Below are 6,204 nucleotides of genomic sequence, written 5' to 3' on the forward strand. Positions count from 1 at the left end.
CAGTTCATCAAGAATGTCAATTCTCATAATGTAAATATCATTTAAATCTTTTGAAAGAATAACTTTCACAATTCCACTTTCAAATTACTTCACCATTCACCATAGACACAAGGAAACACACACACACTAGGAGATCCTATAACCGACATAAACCATGTGAGCTACATGGAGTCCAACGTACAACCCACGATGGGGAGAGCCGTCCTATCGTTGCCATCGGAGTAGGACTATCGATATCAAATCCACACAAACTAGTGATCATTATATAAATCAGCCTCAGGCTCACTCTTACAGGGGCACGTAGTTTTAGGAAAGTAAGGTCGCTTTATACTTCCCACTTGGTGCTAAAGTTTTCTCCTGGACTTAGCTCAGATCATTTTAAAGACAATCCACAATAAAAAAATTTCAGTAATATATAAATATACATCGAGAGCCATCATGTTTCTCATCTATCAAAATCAACCACATTGTGGATTTCTTTCACACTCGAGTTTAAAACAACTCCATTAAGACTGAAAGGTCAAATCATTCAAAATATCTCAAATATTCAACATCAACGTGCTTATAACACACACTTTCTCAAAAAAAACACAATTTTCAATGGGGATTCATGACCCAAATATCAAAATCATGATAAATATCATTCAAGATTCATGCTTTATATCTCCATACATGTAAATTCATCTTTTAAAATCATAAACATCAAGGTTTCATAATAATCATCATAAGATATGGGTTCATACTTCAAATTCGTAAAAATCAAATAAAAATCATGCCTTTGTAAAGAAAATTACTTTTGGGCACAAGAACGAAAGAGAGTTCTTGTTGAAAAACCCCACATACCTTGAATAATGAACTTTAGATCGATACTCATTTTTGAGATGTTAATCGAGCCTTTGAATGATGGTTCTTGGAGTTCTTGAACTAGGAACTTGGAATCTTGAATAAATTTACGGAATTAATGGTGAACTTTGGAGGTTCTTGAAGTTGGATGTAGGAGCTTAGGGAATTTGATGAAATATAACATATAATGCTTCTAATAGGCTTTAATATAGGTTTGTATGGATTTTGGGTGAGGGGAAATGACCAAAATGCCCTTAAAAATTAAAAAATTCTTGAATTTATCCTTTGGTGGATTGTTTTGATAGTCTGAAGTAGATCAACCATAACGTTTTACTCCGATATCCAAATTGGATGAAACTAATTTCATTAGAAAGAGGACTCTCATATCTTTTCGTTGATATATAGTATCTCACCCAGATCATTGTGTACGAGGATTTATGATCATTTGAAGTTAATCCAAAATTTACTTTTGATAGGCTGAAGTAGATCGACCATAACTTTTTTTTTTGGTAGAAAAATTGGATGAAACTAATTTCATTGGAAAGAGGACTCACAGAGCTTTACGTTGATATATAGTAGATCACCCAGATCATTATGTACAAGGAGTTATAATCGTTTAAATTTGGAGAAAAAATACGCCAGGCCTCAGTACTTTTTCCTGCACATTTTTGTGTTCACCTTTATTCACGGTTTGATCGAAATGTTCATAACTCGTCGCTCAGGTGTACGTTTTGGATGATCCATATATCATTGGAAAGATTATTTGATACTTTACACAATGGTGGGTCATAATCTAAGAGATTCCACACGAAAAATTTATAATTCATTCTAGAAGATAGAACCCAACACATTTACGCACAAAATTTTAACGAAAAATTTCTCGGGGTATTACAGTCAGAATGTACAATGACCTTAGTGCCAACTAAGTAAGATCTAAACTTGTCAAATGCGTACACTACTGCTAACATCTCTTTCTCTATAACTGTATAATTAACTTGAGCATCATTCAACACTTTGCTAGCATAGTAGATTGAGAGAAATACCTTATCTCTTCTTTGACCCAAAATCGCTCCCAGAGAAATATCACTAACATCACACATCAACTCAAATGGTAACTCCCAATCTGGTGTGATCAGAGTAGGTGCTTCAGTTAACTTTTTCTTTAGTTTTTCAAAAGCTTCTTAGAAATCTACCCCAAACTCGAACTTGGCCTCTTTCTCCAATAATTTATACATAGAGCTTGCAATCTTTAAGAAATATTGAATGAACCGCCTATTGAAACCTTCATGTCCTAAAAATCTCCATATACCTTTGACTGTGACTGGATGTGGCAACTTTTCAATCACTTCAAACTTTGCCTTATCTACTTCGAGTCCTTTACATGAAAATTTTTCCAATTTAGCACCAAGTTAGTCTCTTCGCATCGAGCTAGGACTCTATCAAGATTTTACAAGCACTTTTAAAATGAATTAATGTACATAGATAAATCAACCATGAATACCTCCATAAAGTCTTCAACCATGTCAGATATTATCTCCATCATATATCTCTAAAATATAGTAGGTGCATTGCATAAGACGAAGGGCATACGTCTGAATGCGTTGGTACCATAGGGACAAGTAAAAGTGGTCTTCTCTTGGTCTTTCGCTGCTATGACAATTTGATTATCGCCAAAGTATCCATTCAAAAAATAATAATACTCTTGTCCCATAAATCTATCCTGCATTTGGTCAATGATAAGAATAAGATAGTGTTCTTTACGAGTTTCTTCATTCAACATCCGATAGTCAGTACAGATCCTCCAACCAGCCACCATGTGTATAGGTATCAACTCATTATCATCATTAGTTTCCACAGTCATCCCTCCCTTTTTAGTACACAGTGCAATAGACTTACCCATTTGCTATCAGAAATTAGGTAGACAATACCACTATCTAACCACTTGATCACTTTTTTTCTGACTACCTCCTTCATCACAAGATTCAACCTTCTTTGTTGCTACACTCTCGGTCTATAACCCTCTTCCATATAGATATAGTGCATGCAAAATGCTGCATTGATTTCTATAATATCAGATATTTACCAACTAATCACCTTTCTTCTCCTCTTTAGAACTGCTATGGCTTCCTTTACCTATACATCTGATAACCCTACAGACAAAATAATAGACAAAGTATCTTGATCACTAAGAAAAACATATTATAAATATGGAGGGAGAACCTTAAGTTCCAGTTGAGGAGCTTTTTCAACTGAGGTTTTGGGTGATGGGCCAATTGGCCTATTCAATGGATCGAAAGGCACTTTCTTCATCTCAATCATTGCCAAATTCATAACCTGGACCAATTCTAATGCTTCCACATCTCCATAAATATCATGAACCATCAAAGATCGCTCTAATAGATCATCATACAACATTAACTGCCAATCCGAAGCAAGGTCAATAACCGATATAGATGATAACTCCTCATACATAGCTGGCAGTTTCAGCGCCTTGTACACATCAAATACTTCTACTTTATCATGTGCTCGCATTGTCATTTTCCTAGCTGCTACATCAATTAGTGACTATCTAATTGCTAAGAAGGGTCGTCCCATAATAAATAGAACCATAGGATCAACCTCAAAGTCAAGAATTACAAAATCCACCAAAAAGATTAAGATCCTACTTGCACCAACACATCTTCAATAATACCATTTGGCCTAGCAAGTGATCGATCCTCCAACTACAAAATAATAGTAATGGGTTTGGGACTCCCAAAACCCATCTTCCGATACCACGATATGGGTATAAGATTTATACTAGCTCCTAAGTCACACAATCCCGGTGCACTAATGGTTTGTCCAATGGTAATCTGCTAGGTGAAACTACCTGGATCCTTAAGCTTTGTGGGCAATTTGTTTTGAATCTTAGACGTGTACTCTTGATTAAGTGTAAATTTAACATAGTCGGTCAACCAGTTCTTATTCGCAACTATATCCTTTAAGTATTTTACATATTTTGGCACACTTTGTAAAATGTCAACAAGAGGAAGATTCACTTGAACCCACTTCAGAAGATCTAAGAACTTCTTGTAACTAGCTTCCTCTTGATACTTCCTTGCCCTTTGAGGAAAAGGTAAGGTAAGATTCTTCTTATCCATATGAATTTCTTCACTTGCCACTTTTTCCATGACTTTTTTCTCTATAGTGTTTTTAGCATCCTTATCAGTGACTGTGGGATTGGCCTGCTCCTGAACTATCTCCTTAGTTTTCAGCCTACTCCTTGTTGTAACCACATTCACCTATTTAGGATTTGCCTCTTTATCACTAGGTAATGCTTCTTGAGGCCTTGAATTCTGTGCTTCTTCAATTTGACCCTGTTGCAACTCTAGATTTCTTTTAAGCAATTGTTGTCTCTTTAACTCAGCTATAAACTGTGCCTATTAAGTCTTAATTTCGATTGCAAATTGCGCTTGTTAATCCATAAACTACTTCATTAATTCCACTATACTGCTAGTTTGAGTAGTGGTAGCTTGATTGTTCTGAGCTGGTTGTTGATTTGGTTGCACTTGTCCCTTGTACTAATTTGCATTCTGCGCTTGATTCCCAACCCATGAGAAATTAGGATGGTTCCTTCAGTTGGTATTATAAGTGTTACCAAAATTTTGTTGTCCCTTCTGATTCGCATTTCCCATATAGTTGAAAGAATCTGGATTAATAGAACATGCATCTGCTGTGTGTTCACCACTTTCGCAAACTTCATACCGAGAATTCACTTGTTGGACTACATTTTCTGTAGCTGTTGTTTGTGTAACACCAAAATTTATGTTATTAATTTGAGTAATCATATGATTTTGCATGGCTGTGATCTATGCCTTTAAAGCAGTGAACTAATCTACCTCTAATACCCCTACAACCTTTTTAAGAGTACTCCTCGAATATGCATGCCAGTCAGGGTTTTCTTGTGAAATCCAATTCAGGAGTGTGTGCAATTCTTTATATATCTTCTCAAGAGCCTGTCTACCTACTGCTGAATCCAAGAGAATCTTTGTATTGGCTCCAATACCTCAATGAAAGTATGCACAAGAACATTGTTTGACTGATGATGGTAAGGGCAGTTTTTGAGCATACCTTAAATCTCTCCCAAGCTTGGTAAAGATTTTCTCATTCTTTCTGTCTGAAACTCAAGATCTCACTCCTCAAGCATGCAGTCTTCCTAGATATAAAGAATCAAATGAGGAATTTCCAAGCTAGATCTTCCTACGTAGTGATGGAGAGTGGTGGTTCAGCATGTAACCACCCTTTTGCTTCCCCCATTAGAGAGAAGGGAAAGAGTATCAACCTAACATAATCAATACTCACACCTTCAGGAATGTAAGTATCGCTTATTTCCATGAATGTCTATATGTGCTGTTGCGGATATTCGTGTGAAAGGCCAGGAAATTGCCCCGCTATATTCATTAATTGCACCATATTTTGCTTCAATTCAAATCGGCCTCCTGGTTTGGGCATTAGAATACTGCTGGTCACATGGTTCATAAGTGGGATTGCTATCTCACGAATAGGTCTAGCAAATGGTTGAGCAGGAACAACTGGAATAACCAGAGGTGGTACATTTTCGGCATTTAGATCGACTGGTTCATTTCTTTGTTCAGCCATTCTTTGCCCTTGTTGAAAGATCTGTTCTGGTTCTGGAAAAGGCTCTACCAACTCTTTGTCTCTCTCCAGTCTTCGATTCAGCTAAACCTGCAAAAATTCAAATACTAAGATCAAGTTTGTAACACTTAAACTTAATATCAAAAATAAAAAATTAAGCAATTTACTAATTATATTAGTCCCCAGCGACGATGCCAAAAACTTGTTGTGACTCAGACACACATGCAAGTGCACGTGATTGTTCAAGTAATATAGTGATTTAGATAATCAAATATCGTTCCCACGAGGACTAAGCAACTAGAAATTTAACCAACTTTTAGTTTTACACAATGTGTATTAAGTGTTGTAAGGTATCAAGATGATATTGAATTTGACAATACAAATGTAAATTATTAAATAAGAAATAAAAGTGAATGACTAGAGCAAAGCAAGCAATGGTTGTAAACAATAATGATATGAATTCTAGGGTTGAGGCTTTTCGAACAATCATACAAATCTCCCTTTTTATTGTAGTCTAATTGGTTATCGGGTTGTTGGTTCGCAAGGTTTAGGCAACGATTTTTGTCTCCCAACCTCAAATCTTTTATCTATTGAATATTGCAGCTACAACTCCCGCAGAGATACAACAATTCTTCTAGATTCATTAAGCACTCTTTTTGCAATTGAACTAAACATGGCTTCTAGGTAAATCCCTATCCTAGATGCTAATTCAAACCCCTTATTTTA

At 35.9% G+C, this 6,204-nt stretch overlaps 1 non-coding gene across 1 annotated transcript; it reads left to right on the forward strand.

Annotated features, from left to right (window-relative positions):
- The first annotated feature begins 4,922 nt into the window (after positions 1–4,922).
- LOC124899017 lies at positions 4,923–5,028 on the forward strand. Its single transcript, XR_007056156.1, has one exon. It is a non-coding gene; the product is annotated as a small nucleolar RNA R71 (small nucleolar RNA).
- Positions 5,029–6,204: the final 1,176 nt, after the last annotated feature.

Source organism: Capsicum annuum, chromosome 5 (genome assembly GCF_002878395.1).
Source record: "Capsicum annuum cultivar UCD-10X-F1 chromosome 5, UCD10Xv1.1, whole genome shotgun sequence".
NCBI classification, from domain to species: Eukaryota; Viridiplantae; Streptophyta; class Magnoliopsida; order Solanales; family Solanaceae; genus Capsicum; species Capsicum annuum.